The 19,688-nt window shown below is 43.4% G+C and overlaps 5 non-coding genes across 5 annotated transcripts; all 5 read right to left on the bottom strand.

Annotated features, from left to right (window-relative positions):
* Positions 1-217: 217 nt before the first annotated feature.
* On the bottom strand, positions 218-289 carry TRNAP-AGG (transfer RNA proline (anticodon AGG)). The gene has a single exon. It is a non-coding gene; the product is annotated as a tRNA-Pro (tRNA).
* Positions 290-537: 248 nt separating this feature from the next.
* TRNAP-AGG (transfer RNA proline (anticodon AGG)) lies at positions 538-609 on the bottom strand. The gene has a single exon. It is a non-coding gene; the product is annotated as a tRNA-Pro (tRNA).
* Positions 610-1,340: 731 nt separating this feature from the next.
* TRNAP-AGG (transfer RNA proline (anticodon AGG)) lies at positions 1,341-1,412 on the bottom strand. Its single transcript has one exon. It is a non-coding gene; the product is annotated as a tRNA-Pro (tRNA).
* Positions 1,413-9,753: 8,341 nt separating this feature from the next.
* TRNAP-AGG (transfer RNA proline (anticodon AGG)) lies at positions 9,754-9,825 on the bottom strand. Its single transcript has one exon. It is a non-coding gene; the product is annotated as a tRNA-Pro (tRNA).
* An 89-nt stretch (positions 9,826-9,914) lies between these two features.
* On the bottom strand, positions 9,915-9,986 carry TRNAP-AGG (transfer RNA proline (anticodon AGG)). The gene has a single exon. It is a non-coding gene; the product is annotated as a tRNA-Pro (tRNA).
* Between the last annotated feature and the right edge of the window lie 9,702 nt (positions 9,987-19,688).

The raw sequence follows: 19,688 nt of genomic DNA on the forward strand, positions 1-19,688 counted from the left end.
CTACCCTGTAGTTAGCTGCATTTAAATAGTTACTAAATTACACCTGAAAGAACTCAGGTCTGTCCGGGATTTTGAACCCGGGACCACTCGCAGCCAAAGCGAGTATCATACTCCTAGACCAACGGACAATGTGCGTAAGTAAAATATGCTCAACTCATAGGACTACCCTGTAATTATTTGCAATTATATAGTCCCAAAACTGCTTCTGCAAAATCTCGGGTCCGTCCGGGATTTGAACCCGGGACCACTCGCACCCTAAGCGAGCATCATACCCCTAGACCAACGCACCGTGTGTTCAAGTAAAATATGCCCAACTCATAGGTCTACCCTTTAGTTAGTTGCATTTAAATAGTTACTAAATTACTTCTGAAAGAACTCGGGTCCGTCCGGGATTTGAACCCGGGACCACTCGCACCTAAGCGAGTATCATACTCCTAGACCAACGGACAATGTGCGTAAGTAAAATATGCTCAACTCATAGGTCTACCCTGTAGTTAGTTGCATTTAAATAGTTACTAATTACTTCTATAAGAACTCGGGTCTGTCCGGGATTTGAACCCGGGACCACTCGCACCCTAAGCGAGTATCATACCCCTAGACCAACGGACCGTGTGTTCAAGTAAAATATGCCCAACTCATAGGTCTACCCTGTAGTTAGTTGCATTTAAATAGTTGCTAAATTACTTCTGAAAGAACTCGGGTCTGTCCGGGATTTGAACCCGGGACCACTCGCAGCCAAAGCGAGTATCATACCCCTAGACCAACAGACAATGTGCGTAAGTTAAATATGCTCAACTCATAGGACTACCCTGTAATTAGTTGCAATTATATAGTCCCAAAACTACTTCTGCAAAATCTCGGGTCCGTCCGGGATTTGAACCCGGGACCACTCGCAACCAAAGCGAGTATCATACCCCTAGACCAGGGCACCATGTGTGGAACAGAAATATGCTCAATTCATAGGGCTACAAATTAATTAGTTGCATTTAAATAGTCACTAAATTACTTCTGCAAAAACTCGGGTGCGTCCGGGATTTGAAACCTAGAACACTCGCACTCAAAGCGAGTGTCATACCCCTAGACCAGCGCACCATGTATGGAGGAGAAATATGCTCAATTCATAGGGCTACAAATTATTTAGTTGCATTTAAATAGTTACTAAATTACTTCTGAAAGAACTCGGGTCTGTCCGGGATTTGAACCCGGGACCACTCGCACCTAAGCGAGTATCATACTCCTAGACCAACGGACAATGTGCGTAAGTAAAATATGCTCAACTCATAGGTCTACCCTGTAGTTAGTTGCATTTAAATAGTTACTAATTACTTCTATAAGAACTCGGGTCTGTCCGGGATTTGAACCCGGGACCACTCGCACCCTAAGCGAGTATCATACCCCTAGACCAACGGACCGTGTTTTCAAGTAAAATATGCCCAACTCATAGGTCTACCCTGTAGTTAGTTGCATTTAAATAGTTGCTAAATTACTTCTGAAAGAACTCGGGTCTGTCCGGGATTTGAACCCAGCACCACTCGCTGCCAAAGCGAGTATCATACCCCTAGACCAACGGACAATCTGCGTAAGTAAAATATGCTCAACTCATAGGTCTACCCTGTAGTTAGCTGCATTTAAATAGTTACTAAATTACACCTGAAAGAACTCAGGTCTGTCCGGGATTTTGAACCCGGGACCACTCGCAGCCAAAGCGAGTATCATACCCCTAGACCAACGGACAATCTGCGCAAGTAAAATATGCTCAACTCGTAGGACTACCTTGTAATTAGTTGCAATTAAATAGTCACAAAACTACTTCTGCAAAAACTCGGGTACGTCCGGGATTTGAAACCTAGAACCCTCGCACCCAAAGCGAGTATCATACCCTTAGACCAGGGCATCATGTGTGGAATAGAAATATGCTCAATTCTTAGGGCTACAAATTAATTAGTTGCATTTAAATAGTCACAAAACTACTTCTGCAAAAACTCGGGTACGTCCGGGATTTGAAACCTAGAACCCTCGCATCCAAAGCGAGTATCATACCCTTAGACCAGGGCATCATGTGTGGAATAGAAATATGCTCAATTCATAGGGCTACAAATTAATTAGTTGCATTTAAATAGTCACTACATTGTAAGGGCCGGCAGATGGCGTTAGAGTATGCTGCCCTTGACCTCTGACCTTGATCGCAGAGATAAAAAGCGACGGCAGAAAGAGGAAAGGGGCAGTTGAATCGGGCGGCCGATGTAGATAATTCGTGTAACAACGGTAACGACGCGGGTCACAAGAAGTATTGTAAAGTTTAAAGAGGACAGTATACGCATAGAAATAATAAAAAGAAAATATCTCCACTGAACGTAACATATCTTTTATTAACTTTTTATAGCATGATGTATGTTCTACCCTAGTTAAGACTGATTTAGGGCCTCTGTTATTTGTTTGGCTCGTTACATTTGGTGGCCCATTATTAACTTTGCATAATAATATTTGCGTGTTCTCTTACCTCGCACTTTTCGCTAACCCTAGTTCGGGCCTAACGCGCTTCATTCGCACGTGTCCCGATAGATATCCTAATAGACATGGTGTTTAATATGACGATAAGCCTTGGCTCTATAGTAGCACAATTATTTTCCCTCTTGAGTGCGGATCTTGTCTATCCATTGTCTTGGCTTCTTCATATATTGTGTGACTTTTCCACCGTGTATGCCCGCACTATTTACTCGTCGGTGCGTATTTTGGGATCATTATTAGTTATGCGTTATGCTATTGTATCACTGCTCCGGCTTTTGCCTAACAATGATCTTTTGCGTTTAATGGAGTTTGTTGTAGGGTTCCTACCGGAGATACTAATGTTTTTATTCTTGGGTCTATACCGGATGGGAGTAATATTTATACGCCGCATCTATACTGGATATACCCAGTTTATTGTGGAACCAAGGAGACGATGGGCCCAAGCTACCGGATTACCACCCCAACCTCAATACGGAGTGGTTGGTCCTTCGTCACCTGCGGGTTTGGGAACCAACCCAGCAGTTAACCATCCGCCTCAAGGTACCCAGAGTCCCAGTATTGGTTCGGCATCTTGCGCCCTGCCCACTCCGAGTTTGCCATCCTCACCTTCTTCCATGGATGCTTTGGTAACGTTACTTCTACAGGCCATTAAGGATAAGGACAAGCAGACCCCTAGCAATACCGTATCGACCCAGACCGATCCTGCATACTCAACTCATCAGCAATGCCCATTTGGATCCGAGGATCGTCGTTGGTCCGGAATATCGGGAATCGAGAGTACTCATAGTCATGAATCACAAGACCCCCGACACGTCCATTGGGATTCTACATGCCGAGTTCGTAGCTATGATCAGTCTGGTATCCTGGCCCAGGATTCAGCACAGTTATCTACACCCTCGGGTCTCCCGGTATCATCCACTCCTGCGACTCCTCTTACTGGGGGAACGATACCCGATACAATAGCGTCCGGTGGAAGTTATATACAACAACCGCCCACTCCCTTGTATGCGGGTGCGTACAAGATAAGCCTACCTGAGTTTTGCGGAAACGACGACGAAAACCCTAAGAAATATTTGGAGGACCTGGAGACGTACATTAAATTGAAGCGCATACCAATCGAGGATCTGGGCTACCTGTTACCGAAGTCGTTGAGGGAACGAGCCTCAGTTTGGTTCGATGAATTCAAGGCACGCTGTGGACCATGTTTATTTCAATGGGATCGCTTCGTTAATGCCTTTAACGACAAATTCCTTTCAGCCGATAGAGAACGAACTTTGAGAACTATCCTCAATCAAGAAAGGCAACGATCACGAGAAACCCTTTTGGATTTTGAGTCCCGCATTCTACGCCTAAACCGGTCTTTGCGGAATCCTTATGGCCCTGATGAGGTATTACGTATCATCCTGGGAAATATGCAGGAGAAATACCAGGCTTCTATCTCCCCGGCTTCGTGTGCCAGTTTGGATGTATTCGAGAATGAGGCTCGCCGGATCATGGCCCGGGAATCCTTTGGGCCGTTGTCAGAATCTCCTAATCATAGAGTCCACTTCCAACCACCCGGTTCTGGATCCTATATCGATGGTACATCATTCACTAACTCAAGACCTCCAACGCCGCCCCGGGACAATAGCCGCAACGGGAGAAATCAACGTAGAAGTAATGTCCGAGGTCGCTCTAGGAATAATGCCGGAGATAGTTTACCAGAGCCTCAACCCGGGGGAGAACTTCCTCAACGTCTCCCCCTTAACCCCCGGTTCCAACAAACACCTCCTCGCGGATCGTCGCCGGGACCAAACCCGACCCGATCACCCATCCGGACGGAAAACTAATGCAGGTTACCCGAGCCGCAGGATCACGGCAACCTGCCATGATGTATCCTGCTATGTTCGCTACCGGAAAGGGATATGGCGTTAAACTAACAATTAATAACATTACTAACCTCGCTTTTGTTGATTCTGGATCTAATTGTTGTTTTATTAACCTAAACATGTTGGAAATACTAGGACTGCTACCGTATTTGGTCCGTAAGAAAGATATATCGGCTTCAGGGTTCGTGTCGGACGTACCATTAGTGGGCAAAGTCCGGATTGTGGGGCAGTTGGAGAATGGCCTAGAATTGCTGGGGATGAATTTTGATGTTGCCGAATATTTACCTTATCCAATCGTTCTGGGAAGTAACTGCTTGGTCGCCAACAAGGTAATCCTGGACTGGGGGAACAAAACATTCCGAATTCACGGTACTGACATCCCTCTGCATGAAATGGACGCTCCGCATCAAACAACGGAAATCATGCCTACCCATATTGCCTGTCAAGTTGATGCCATTATCGGACCGTCCTTGGAACTAGACAAAAGAAGGGCCCTAGAACAGCTGTTCCGGCAATATCCTGACGTAGTGACAGAGCGGATTGGTAAGACAACCTGGATAAGACATAAAATCAGGTTGATTCCTGGGGCCGAACCGGTCGTTTAACGACCATATCACGCGGGCCCGAAAACCCGGAAGATCATCGAAGACCAGATCGAGGAAATGTTGAAGTTGGACATTATTGCTCCGTCCAACAGCCCTTTCGCTAGTCCCGCTATAGTCGTCCCGAAAAATTATTGTTCAGAGGGTCGCTTTTGTGTCGATAGTCGCGCACTCAATGCTATCACTGTAACTGACCCGTATCCTCTACCACGTATAGATGACATCCTTGATACTTTCCAGAGACCGAAGTACATTTCAAAATTTGACTTGCGGTCCGGCTTCTGGGAAATTCCGATGGACCCAAAGAGTTCACAGTATACCGCCTTCATCACCCATAAAGGAAAGTTTCAGTTCAAGGTGATGCCGTTTGGACTGAAGAATGCTCCTTCAACGTTCCAGCGATTGATGGATAAGGTGCTGAAACATGGGCGGCACTTAGGAATCGTTGCCTACTTGGACGATATAATCATTGTGTCCCGCACGTGGGACGAGCATATGGTGGCAATTCAGTATATGTTGTCTCGACTCCGGAAGGCTGGATTAACGCTTAAATTATCTAAATGTCAGATGGCCTGTGACGAAGTCAAGGTGTTGGGATATACCGTCTCTCGAAACGGCATTGCTATTGATGAAGAAAAGGTCAAGGAGATCCGGAACGTCAAGCCTCCACGGAACGTCAAGGAATTGGCCACCTTTCTGGGGATGGTCACTTGGCATGCCAAGTTTATTCCTCATATTACTGACATTGTTGCCCCCTTACAGAAACTACGACGGAAACATGTACCGTGGGAATGGGGTACGAGTCAGCAGGCCGCATTCCTGGAGATTAAGAATCGAATAGCCGAGGCGACACTCTTGCATGTTCCTGACCCAGACTGCGATTTTATTCTCACTACTGATGCCAGCGAGCATGCCTTGGGCTCCATGTTATCCCAAATCCAAGATGGGAAGGAGGTTCCCTTGGCCTACCATAGCAAAGCTTTTCAAGGGGCACAGAAGAATTATGGCATTCCGGAAAAAGAGTGTTTAGCCGTGGTGGAATCCATTCGGAAATTCCGACCATATTTGGAGGGCCGCCATTTCACTGTAGTTACCGACCATAAGGCTCTGACCTGGCTCTTTACCTTGAAGGACCAGAAAAGTAAATTGATGCGATGGGCGATAGAATTGCAGGAGTACGATTTTGACATCATCCACTGTTCTGGGAAATCTAATAGAGTCGCTGATGCTTTGTCCCGACCTATTGGGGATGTTACCGAAGGTGAGAAAACCCCGATTAAAACCTTCTTGGGTATTTTTATAGCCGCTGATGAACATGAAGTGGATCCGTTAACGAAGGATGAGATACGGGCGGCCCAGCAGCAAGACCCCAAGTGGACCGCAGTTTGGACCAGTCTTCAGCGTGGTGAAGCCCATGCCTTATATCAAATGACGGACAATCTGATCTTCCGGAAAAGTTCCTCTTATCGCCCCGCAAAGCTAGTAATCCCGGACGCTTTACATGCCCGATTGTTTGACATTTATCATAACCATCCCCTTTCGGGGCATCGAGGAAGTCTCGCCACCGAACGGAAGATTATGTCCCGATTCTATTTTCCGAATTTTCGAACTATCATTCGTCGCTTGGTGCGACAGTGCTTGACCTGTCAACAGTATAAGGCCCGAAATACTCAAACCCCCGGTAGGATGATTTCTAACATAACTACTTATGGACCGAACCAACTTGTCGGTATTGACATGATGGGTCCGTTACCTACAACCCAACGACAAAATCGCTTCCTCGTCGTTATCGTCGATTATTTCACAAAATATGTAGAACTTACGGCCATACGTAACATTACCGCTCTTACTATTGGTAATGTATTCCTGAAATATATCTCCCGACATGGATCTCCCGAGGCAGTCTGTTCTGACAATGGGGCGCAATTCACCTCGTCCCTGTGGGCCTGTGTTTGCCGTTTGATGAAGGTAAAGCCTAAGTTTACAACACCTTATCATCCTCAGACCAATTTATCGGAAAGGGTTAACCGGGTCTTGGGGGAATTAATGAGTATGTATGTTGGAAATCATCATAAGCATTGGGATTTGGGCCTAGAGATGCACCAGTTGGCCATCAACTCTGTCATACATTTAACTACGGGATTTTCCCCTTTTGCATTACAATATGGACGGGAACCTCGCTTACCTTGGGACCAGGACGAGGAGATTCGTGACCTGTCCACATTAACCGGCAACGATCTGCAAGTCACCACCTATGAACGCGGACCGTTAAGGGACTTACAGACCATTCGAGAGGAGGCAGAAGCTTTTTCCCGGCTAGCTCAAGCAAAACAAAAACATTACTATGACCTGCAGTATAGTGGATCCGAATTGTAACTAGGACAACTTGTATGGAAACGCACCCACAAGTTATCACAAGCCGCGGCAGGTTATACCGCTAAATTGGCACCAGCATGGGAAGGACCATTCCGCATCATCGCAAAACAAAGGCCATTGACATACCGACTGCGTCATGAAATATCAGGGGCCCCCGCTGGTACCTGGCATATCAGCCAGCTAAAGTATTTTATTTCCCAGGATCACTTTGCAGATAATTTACCGACCGATATCTCCATCGAGGATGAGGCCAACGTCGATACTGATGATGCGGCTAACATCGATGTCAATGATGAGGCGAACACTAATGCCGATTTATCTCGGAGCTATAGCAATATTTTAACTCCTAATTTAAAATCATCTTTTAATTCTTCCTCTATATCCGCTACCGCTACTGTTGATGTAATCGGCGAAAACGCTACTGAAGACTCACTTGTTGCAATCCAGGATCCCGAGCCCTCCGACACTCTTTTAGGAGATTCTATTAATTACTCCCTGGACGCAACTACACCCAGTAACAACCCCCTGCTAGCTCCTTTCGATCTTGGATGGATTCGGGAAATTGTTCAACGCAAGAAACCGTCTCCCACTGGACAAACCCATGCGGTATACTACTACACGTCTGGGCCGATTCGGGTTAAATTGCGATCTTGGCCCGATTATCAACAAATTCCCCATATCCACACTGGATTTTGCCGAGATAATTTTAGTTTTAAACCTGATCCTATACCAGGTGCTCCCCCAACGCAGGAAATTTTTAGGGACGCCAGATAGTCTCGATTAATATAAAGGAACCATATAATTATCCCTCCAATGGTGACATAATAATAACATTCTTATCCTCCCTAGAATGGACTCAACCGCCAATGACCTTGTCGTCCTCGTACATAGTCCCGGTCGACGCTCCGTGGGCGTAAGGACAGGGTCACCCCCTTTCAGGAATTCCGGCTATTATCGTCATCCGCGCCGTTCAAGGAGTCGGTCTCCTATCCGACCTATGGAGTCCCCGTCACCGAGTCCATCTCCTACCCGATCGTCTCGGCGATCACCTTCCCTATTGTTTAGGCGGGAGCCTCAAATCCGCCCTTCACGTCCGCGCCAGCGCAGCGGTCGTTCTTTATTTATTCCCCGTGCTTCACCTCGTCCAGGATCACCCCTTCGGCCAGCGACTCGTCCGCGACCCTCACCGTCACCAGAACCACGACTACAGCGCGGCAACCATTCTTTGGTTGTCCGACGTCCTTCACCTCGTCCAGAATCTCCCCCTCGTCTAGTGTCTCGTCAGCGACCTACACTGTCACCAGAGCCTTCAATCCGCCGTTGGACTGCTCATGGGTTCCCATCTCCCGAATGTCGGGAATGTGGTTTTTTGGGGCACAGCCATTTCCATTGCCCATACCTTCGGAGGTGTTACCGGTGCCGTAGGACAGGCCACCTGGCCAGCACATGTCCCCATCCGCGCCACGTCCTACGTAACAATCAACAGAGACAGCTGTGGGGTTACGAGACTCTGGATCCGGCTCGCTAGCCGCGACCCGCAGGACTTGGACTCGGACTTGGGCATAGGCCCCGACAATAATGGACATTATCTTTCTTTCCTTTTTTTGTTGTTTGTTAATTATATATTGTTATTATTTTTGACTGCCTTAACGCGCAGGTGTTCCTACTTATTTTGGTTATAGTTTTATATGCCCCTTTAATATCGTTGCCGTTGTTCCAGCGAATTAGGGGGAAAATGTAAGGGCCGGCAGATGGCGTTAGAGTATGCTGCCCTTGACCTCTGACCTTGATCGCAGAGATAAAAAGCGACGGCAGAAAGAGGAAAGGGGCAGTTGAATCGGGCGGCCGATGTAGATAATTCGTGTAACAACGGTAACGACGCGGGTCACAAGAAGTATTGTAAAGTTTAAAGAGGACAGTATACGAATAGAAATAATAAAAAGAAAATATATCCACTGAACGTAACGTATCTTTTATTAACTTTTTATAGCATGATGTATGTTCTACCCTAGTTAAGACTGATTTAGGGCCTCTGTTATTTGTTTGGCTCGTTACAACATTACTTCTGCAAAAACTCGGGTGCGTCCGGGATTTGAAACCTAGTACACTCGCACTCAAAGCGAGTGTCATACCCCTAGACCAGCGCACCATGTATGGAATAGAAACAGGCTCAATTCATAGGGCTACAAATTAATTAGTTGCATTAAAATTGTCACTAAATTACATCTGCAAAAACTCGGGTGCGTCCGAGATTTGAAACCTAGAACACTCGCACTCAAAGCGAGTATCATACCCCTAGACCAGCGCACCATGTATGGAGTAGAAATATGCTCAATTCATAGGGCTACAAATTAATTAGTTGCGTTTAAAAAGTCACTAAATTACTTCTGCAAAAACTCCGGTCTGTCCGGGATTTGAACCCGGGACCACTCGCACCCTAAGCGAGTATCATTCCCCTAGACCAACGGACCGTGTGTTCAAGTAAAATATGCCCAACTCATAGGTCTACCCTGTAGTTAGTTGCATTTAAATAGTTACTAAATTACTTCTATAAAAACTCGGGTCCGTCCGGGATTTGAACCCGGGACCACTCGCACCCTAACCGAGTATCATACCCCTAGACCAACGGACCGTGTGTTCAAGAAAAATATGCCCAACTCATAGGTCTACCCTGTAGTTAGTTGAGTTTAAATAGTTACTAAATTACTTCTGAAAGAACTCGGGTCTGTCCGGGATTTGAACACGGGGCCACTCGCAGTCAAAGCGAGTATCATACCCCTACACCAACAGACAATGTGCGTAAGTAAAATATGCTCAACTCATAGGTCTACCCTGTAGTTAGTTGCATTTAAATAGTTGCTAAATTACTTCTGAAAGAACTCGGGTCTGTTCGGGATTTGAACCCAGCACCACTCGCTGCCAAAGCGAGTATCATACCCCTAGACCAACGGACAATCTGCGTAAGTAAAAGATGCTCAACTCATAGGTCTACCCTGTAGTTAGTTGCATTTAAATAGTTACTAAATTACACCTGAAAGAACTCGGGTCTGTCCGGGATTTTGAACCCGGGACCACTCGCAGCCAAAGCGAGTATCATACCCCTAGACCAACGGACAATCTGCGCAAGTAATATATGCTCAACTCGTAGGACTACCTTGTAATTAGTTGCAATTAAATAGTCACAAAACTACTTCTGCAAAAACTCGGGTACGTCCGGGATTCGAAACCTAGAACCCTCGCACCCAAAGCGAGTATCATACCCTTAGACCAGGGCATCATGTGTGGAATAGAAATATGCTCAATTCATAGGGCTACAAATTAATTAGTTGCATTTAAATAGTCACTACATTACTTCTGCAAAAACTCGGGTGCGTCCGGGATTTGAAACCTAGTACACTCGCACTCAAAGCGAGTGTCATACCCCTAGACCAGCGCACCATGTATGGAGTAGAAATATGCTCAATTCATAGGGCTACAAATTAATTAGTTGCTTTTAAATAGTCACTAAATTACTTCTGCAAAAACTCCGGTCTGTACGGGATTTGAACCCGGAACCACTCGCACCCTAAGCGAGTATCATTCCCCTAGACCAACGGACCGTGTGTTCAAGTAAAATATGCCCAACTCATAGGTCTACCCTGTAGTTAGTTGCATTTAAATAGTTACTAAATTACTTCTGAAAGAACTCGGGTCTGTCCGGGATTTGAACCCTGGACCACTCGCACCTAAGCGAGAATCATACTCCTAGACAAACGGATAATGTGCGTAAGTAAAATATGCTCAACTCATAGGTCTACCCTGTAGTTAGTTGCATTTAAATAATTGCTAAATTACTTCTGAATGAACTCGGGTCTGTCCGGGATTTGAACCCGGGATCACTCGCACCCTAAGCGAGTATCATACCCCTAGACCAGGGCACCATGTGTGGAACAGAAATATGCTCAATTCATAGGGCTACAAATTAATTAGTTGCATTTAAATAGTCACTAAATTACTTCTGCAAAAACTCGGGTGCGTCCGGGATTTGAAACCTAGAACACTCGCACTCAAAGCGAGTGTCATACCCCTAGACCAGCGCACCATGTATGGAGGAGAAATATGCTCAATTCATAGGGCTACAAATTATTTAGTTGCATTTAAATAGTTACTAAATTACTTCTGATAGAACTCGGGTCTGTCCGGGATTTGAACCCGGGACCACTCGCACCTAAGCGAGTATCATACTCCTAGACCAACGGACAATGTGCGTAAGTAAAATATGCTCAACTCATAGGACTACCCTTTAATTAGTTGCAATTATATGGTCCCAAAACTACTTCTGCAAAATCTCGGGTCCGTCCGGGATTTGAAACCTAGAACCCTCGCACCCAAAGCGAGTATCATACCCTTAGACCAGGGCACCATGTGTGGAATAGAAATATGCTCAATTCATAGGGCTACAAATTACTTAGTTGCAATTAAATAGTCACAAAACTACTTCTGCAAAAACTCGGGTACGTCCGGGATTTGAAACCTAGAACCCTCGCACCCAAAGCGAGTATCATACCCTTAGACCAACGCACCGTGTGTACAAGTAAAATATGCCCAACTCATAGGTCTACCCTGTAGTTAGTTGCATTTAAATAGTTGCTAAATTACTTCTGAAAGAACTCGGGTCTGTCCGGGATTTGAACCCAGCAACACTCGCAGCCAAAGCGAGTATCATACCCCTAGACCAACGGACAATCTGCGTAAGTAAAATATGCTCAACTCATAGGTCTACCCTGTAGTTAGTTGCATTTAAATAGTTACTAATTTACACCTGAAAGAACTCGGGTCTGTCCGGGATTTTGAACCCGGGACCACTCGCAGCCAAAGCGAGTATCATACCCCTAGACCAACGGACCATGTGTTCAAGAAAAATATGCTCAACTCATAGGACTACCTTGTAATTAGTTGCAATTAAATAGTCACAAAACTACTTCTGCAAAAACTCGGGTGCGTCCGGGATTTGAAACCTAGAACACTCGCACTCAAAGCGAGTGTCATACCCCTAGACCAGCGCACCATGTATGGAGTAGAAATATGCTCAATTCATAGGGCTACAAATTAATAAGTTGCATTTAAATAGTCACTAAATTACTTCTGCAAAAACTCGGGTGCGTCCGGGATTTGAAACCTAGAACACTCGCACTCAAAGCGATTGTCATACCCCTAGACCAGCGCACCATGTATGGAGGAGAAATATGCTCAATTCATAGGGCTACAATTTAATTAGTTGCATTTAAATAGTCACTAAATTACTTCTTCAAAAACTCGGATCCGTCCGGGATTTGAATCCTAGAACACTCGCACTCAAAGCGAGTATCATACTCTTAGACCAACGGACCATGTGTGTAAGTAAAATATGCTCAACTCATAGGTCTACCCTGTAGTTAGTTGCATTTAAATAGTTACTAAATTTTCTTCTGAAAGAACTCGGGTCTGTCCGGGATTTGAGCCAGGGACCACTCGCAGCCAAAGCGAGTATCATACCCCTAAAACAACGGACAATCTGCGTAATTAAAACATGCTCAACTCATAGGACTACCCTGTAATTAGTTGCAATTATATAGTCCCAAAACTACTTCTGCAAAATCTCGGGTCCGTCCGGGATTTGAACCCGGGACCACTCGCACCGTAAGCGAGCATCATACCCATAGGCGTAGAGTTCTATAGGCCCGTGGGGCCCGAGCCCCCCCAAAAATTTTAGAAGTGGCCACGGGCCCCTCCAAAAATTTGTTATCCATAATACCGAAATCATGAAGATAGTGACCTCATAAAAATAATTTTTGCGTTAAACTAACTGCAAAAAACCATTAAAACCACTACAGAGCAGTGTTTTCCGAACAGTATAGTTTTATTTTGTTCTGTAAAATGTAAACAAGACGACCCAAGAGCTGGGCCATAATAGTAGCCACATCGTTATCTACTTAATTATTCTTACTTCAATAAATTCACTTTTGTTATAATTGAAATAGTGCGACATAAACAGAGAATTTGAAATTTACTTCTGTTATATTTGTAATAGTGCGAGATAAACAGAAAACTTGAAATTTACTTATGTTATAATTGTAATAACCCGGTTCCGAGAAGCTTTTGCTTTTAAAATTCCTCACGATTTCTTTGAATGTTGAAATAGGGGAGTGGGATTGAAAGCGTGAAATACTTGTCGACGGGTGATAGGAATTTTAAAGGGAGTATTAAACCTTGCATTTTAAGGCTATATCATAATGCTCTCTCTCTCTCGCTTGAAACAGAGCAAATGTGAAACAAACAATGCTTAACCTTACTAGTTCAATTTAATGCAATGCTTAATCCTCATATATTAACTTTTACTTCAATGACGAACGAAAAGTATAACCTCACCACAATCCTCTCCCATCAGCTCCCATTGACTCTCCCTTCAATGAGGAAAGAAAAATTTTATACTGCCAAAGGCAGTACAGAGATACTCCTACAATGCCACCGCCAACAGGGCAGATCATACTAATGTCCACATCGTAGATGTATATCATACGATGTGGCTAAAAGTGTAGTTTCTAAGAGATTTTTTTTCCATTTCGTTGAAAAAGTGAATCGACCGGTCAAGGCAGCAGCGGCTGGCAGCCCATCCTAACCAGATTGGCTGGTTTTCAAGGTTTTCACGTCAATTAAATTCAGATACTACAACAATTTCCTTGACCGTTGACACAAATAATGGAAGGAATGAGGGATGGGATAGAAAAGAGCAACTGGTCTTCTGAAAATAACCCGTTTTTAGCATGCTCTAGTCTAGTATAGTCTAAAGCCGATTACGTAACATGTGCCATTGTGCCCGGAGGAGCTACACGATATTCTTCAAGCTCCTGGGAAAGAACCCCCCTTATGCGGAGGAATATAATTCGGTAGGGCGGCTCCTTCGGATCCTTGCGATCCTTCCGCTTTAAGAACCGATTTACCAGGTACATGAATTAGGGAACTACTATAAAGACTGAATATTCTTTAGTTAAAACTATACACAATACCAAAGATTATTTGGGAGTAAGGCATGAAGATCTTATCAATCTGGGTAGCTTTAGCTTAGACTATTTAAGACGCCGTGTATCTGTTTTTTACGAGGATATTTTTCTGTTCTCGCGGCTACGTCGAGCCCAGCCGCTGTCGGCTCGGGAATCGGGATACCGCCCATAACTAGCCGAGGCTTAGTGTAGTTTTCGAGTCTACTATTATTTTTCTGTTGAAATTAAAAAAATTCTTATAATATTTAGTTGAAAACTTATTAAATGACTGGAAAATTTCCTTAACTTGAACTTTAAAACGTTTAATATATTATAACGACTAACGAACGATACCGCAAATTTGCCTTTCGAGCTTCCCGGTTATGTCACCGGCGAGGTCGAATCGGGGTCCCATGCAAGAAAATAGTAATAGCCGCCGCCGATATGTCTGGCTTTAAAGAAGCTATCTACGGTTAAGGGGCTTATGATTGGTTAAAAGCTTTTTTGTTCGTCTGTTTAGTTTTTACTTCGGAAATGTCATGAAATCTATGGCCAAAGCTATGGAAAAGTGGGACTTACGTACTTTATGTGTGAAGCATAATCCGCTTTTGGAATAGTGCGACGAATGTAAGGCCAGGGATACTAGATGCTTTAAGAGGGATTCGAAGGGAGACGGAAATTGCGACAGAGTTATCGGCGTGTCATGCGCAGTACAGTCTACCGGACTTGTAGATTTTAGTGTAATTCAAAGCCAAATCAAGGATGATGGCGGGAGGATGCGAAATCTGAGAGAAATAGGCGCGCTGTGGAACGGCTTAGGTCCGGTGGAACGCAAAAAATGGGGAAATTCTCGGAATAGGAATTCAATTTGTCCTTGATAATGAAAAACAAGACGGCGCGCGTTATAGATCCCCGTTAAAAACCCTCTGCCGCAGTCTCGTCTGAACTTACGTGAAAGGCTCAAGCTGATAATCCCTCTTTAAACATCTAGTATCCCTGGTAAGGCGCGGCGCTGGTAAAATTCCATAGAGTAGATAAACAATTTTCAAAATGTTTTTCGAACCACAAGTATAAATTAGTCTTATGGGTTAAGTCGCTCTCATAGTTTCCTAATTTGGTGATTTTCCAGGGTTTTGAAAGTGGTCTCGAAATTTTTGTAAGGGTTTTTACATTCGCATTGTGATGCGCAAATATGGATAAATTTGTTTTAAAACGGCCTACATTATCTTTAGAGGAAAACATAGTACATGGATATACTTAATAAATATACTATATAATGTAGTTTATATAAATTTAGTACTTAATATTCGTTAGAAATTTATATACAATGTATGCATGCATCCTGCATGATGCTATCTATGTATTGGTCAGGCCGGTTGGGCCGGGCCCCACCAAACATTTACGAAACTCTACGCCTATGGGTACTACCAAGAAGAAATTTACTATAAGAAGGCCCAAAAAGGCGTCCGGTGCGCGCGTGATTGTAGACAATCCCCCCTCATGGGTGAGGGAGGCTGGAAACCAAGGCGGGACTTAATATTTTATCTTACTCTATGTTTTCCACCATCTATCTCTTTTACCTTTTTGTTAAGCCTTGGTTTGGTTTTTGGAACTCACGAAATCATAAGTATAATACACTTGATTCGATTTATAAATAATTATAGAACGAACGGTTTTCACGCAGAGACACGTATTCAAAATCCATTAAGATAGGTTCAAAACCTTTAACTATCTTCTTAATCCACCTTATTCCCTTTCGCCGGAAATAAGGCTTAGCTCGGGATTCATGGGGATGAGTAAAGGGAAGAAATTAGTCTGTCGTCTGCTACATAAGCCAAAAATCTGTGCTGTAGCGGACGACAGGCCAATTTCTTCCCGTTACTCACCCCCATGAATCCCGAGCTAAGCCTAACTTCCGGCGAAAGGGAATAAGGTGGATTGCAATTAAAAAAAATTCCCTATCTGCTTCAGCACCGCTGGCAGCCTCCATTTTCTGTTTACTTTGCTCGAGGTGGGGCTTACTTATCAACTAACAACAGCGTACGAGTAGAAGCGTAAAATCTAGTGACTTAGGCATTCTTACAGTAAATTAATTCTTGGTACTACACACCGTATCTTCATCTCGTTTTGTTGTTCTTAATTTAGAATGACTTCGCTAGGGTATCATGGAGTTCCAGTTGTATTAGCTATTTTATTTAATTTTAAATATAATGCCAAAACGAAAACATGCAAAAGCAAACATTCGCCAACGTAATTTTTCTGAGTGTTGGCTCTAAATCAAACAGCCCAAACGTTTTGATTTACATTTTCCAATTTTCAGCTAGGTGTGGCTATATAACCAAACCTAGTGCTAGCGATTGGGTTTTATCTGTCTCTGTGTGTGAAACCGATTAATGAAAGTTCGGCCATCACAAAAAACAACATGTTAGATATAAGCAAACTACTAATTTCGCTCTTTTTGGACGTAAATTTTAAAACGAAGCACCTTTTTCTTAGTGACATGGCTAAATCTATGAGGCTTCACCTTAAATGAACGCTCTAATGTAATGATCAATATTCTGTCCGCAAAATTGAGCTATTTTCCCAGTTTTCGTTGCTCTTGACAGCCGAATATGAAACATTGTTACCCATTCATACCCAATAGTTTCGGCCTCAAAGCTGCACATACAAATTAGTGCAAAAATTGAAAGACGAAAATGAATTTCATTCTCAATACAATGGAATATAATTTAATATTAAAAAAAATCGGTTATTCACTTAAGTCAAATTGCGAATTTAGAATATAGTTCGAAAACAACAAGCGAGTGAGCACTTAACGTAATTGATTTGGCTATGGCTTACTCAGTTTCAAACGTCCGGAGAAACATTGGCCTTTAAAATTTTTAAATATTATATAATAACCAACTATGTATATTTCTTATGATGTTATTTTTATGTTATGTTGATTACATAGACGTGAAAGAGTGTTAGATCGGTTAGCGTAACAAATGGAATTGAGTGGACCAGACTTAGCTAATGGGGACAACTGCTACAAACGAAATACCGTATAAGTCAACGCAGATAGAAGATTTTTCGCCATTATTAGTGGAAAGGGGGGGGGCTTTATGCTACGGGTCTTCATTGTCTACTTTGGCTCCATTTTGATTGAAATAAGTTACCAAGCGCCTAGCAATGGTGAATTTAGTTACCAAGCACCTACCAATGGCGAATTAAGTTACCAAGCACCTAGCAATGGTGAATTTAGTTACCAAGCACCTACCAATGGCGAATTAAGTTACCAAGCGCCTAGCAATGGTGAATTTAGATACCAAGCACCTACCAATGGCGAATTAAGTTACCAAGCGCCTAGCAATGGTGAATTTAGTTACCAAGCACCTACCAATGGCGAATTAAGTTACCAAGCGCCTAGCAATGGTGAATTTAGTTACCAAGCACCTACCAATGGCGAATTAAGTTACCAAGCGCCTAGCAATGGTGAATTTATTTACCTACCAATGGTGAATTAAGCTACCAAGCGCCTACCAATGGTTAATTAAGTTACCAAGCGCCTACCAATGGCGAATTAAGTTACCAAGCGCCTACCAATGCCGAATTAAGTTACCAAGCGCCTACCAATGGCGAATTAAGTTACCAAGCCCCTACTTTTGGCGAATTAAGTTACCAAGCGCCTACCAATGGCGAATTAAGTTACCAAGCGCCTACCAATGGCGAATTAAGTTACCAAGCGCCTACCAATGGCGAATTAAGTTACCAAGCGCCTACCAATGGCGAATTAAGTTACCAAGCCCCTGCTTTTGGCGAATTAAGTTACCAAGCCCCTGCTTTTGGCGAATTAAGTTACCAAGCGCCTGCTTTTGGCGAATTAAGTTACCAAGCGCCTACCAATGGCGAATTAAGTTACCAAGCGCCTACCAATGGCGAATTAAGTTACCAAGCGCCTACCAATGGTGAATTAAGTTACCAAGTGCCTACCAATGGCGAATTAAGTTACCAAGCGCCTACCAATGGCGAATTTAGTTACCAAGCGCCTATAAATGGTGAACTAATTTACGGTTGAACGAATATGAAATGACTTAAATTTTAATTAATTTATGACTGAAGTACAGATATTATAAAAAATGTTTTGGTTTAAACCGAGTCTAAACAAGACGGCCCAAGGGCTCGTAATAGTACCCACATCGTACGAGTGAATAGCCTCCTCTATAGCCTACCCTAATGAGTTGATAACCCCTCTCTACCTTACCCTAATGAGTGAATGGAGTTCCTTTTAAGCTAAAAACTAACGATAACGAAAGCGCAGGCGAAACCTCCGGTCACAACTACTACTATTACGGCTCGGGCCAAACTAAGAGGCTATCGTATACTTTGATGTGGCTAAAAAGAGAAAAAATTTAAAAGCCCTTAAGGGGGAGGACAACTGACCTAAAGTTCGAATCTTTTTCAAACGATGGCGCTCAGATCTGCGGGGAATAACACAATTATATCCCCCGTGTAGTAGGTATTATAGTGGATATTTAGAAGTTTTCCTCCTAAAAGCCATCCCTGTACCGGCATTCAGTTAACTATTTATTATTATTCAACGCTTTACTAACACCGATAGAAATAACTGTCATGAAGGCTTTAATGTATTGAACATAAGGTGAGACGAACCTGATCTCGCATCTTTGAAAATGGGGAATTTTTTTTTCAAGCGCGGTTAAGATTACCAGTGAAAGGGAAAGGACGTGCGTTACTGATCAGGGATAGATAGCGACCTGAACAAGAGGGGATGTTCACCTCGACATTTTTCATTAAGGGGGAAGACCACTGAAGACAACCCAAAATAGTTCGAGTCCAGTGTTCAAAATAATAGCCCCATACGGATAAAATTTTACTCACTTATAGTTTAAACCCTCTCCTAGCGATTAAAATAGTTTTCATTATTTTTAACTCAATATTTAAGTCAGAATATTTTTTCCCGCTGGTGAAGTTTTGGCTGTAGTTATTCAAGACCAGCTCTTACAATTCAATACCTAATTTTTTGCCTAATATGTCATTCGAAAGACAATTTTGAGCTGTATCGATTAAAAAAAATTTCAATTAAATCCGTCCACCTGACCTGTGAACACCTGAGAATGTTACGGGAATTTTATCTTTGGATAGCACAATTTCTTTCATTGACCACCATTACGCGAGTGGTTTGCCCCTCGCGTGACACCGTTACCCCCTTTTCAATAGAAACGCTTGTAATATCTGTAAAGTTTCTTTTCTTGAAACTACAATACCTATAAAACTAGAGCTGTACTTCTCTTCCCTATTGAAAGTACATTTAGTATAGCTATGAAGGCACTGAAGTA

Source organism: Phalangium opilio, unplaced genomic scaffold (genome assembly GCF_054372755.1).
Source record: "Phalangium opilio isolate 3A_F unplaced genomic scaffold, DU_Popi_V2 ptg000088l_1, whole genome shotgun sequence".
NCBI classification, from domain to species: domain Eukaryota; kingdom Metazoa; phylum Arthropoda; class Arachnida; order Opiliones; family Phalangiidae; genus Phalangium; species Phalangium opilio.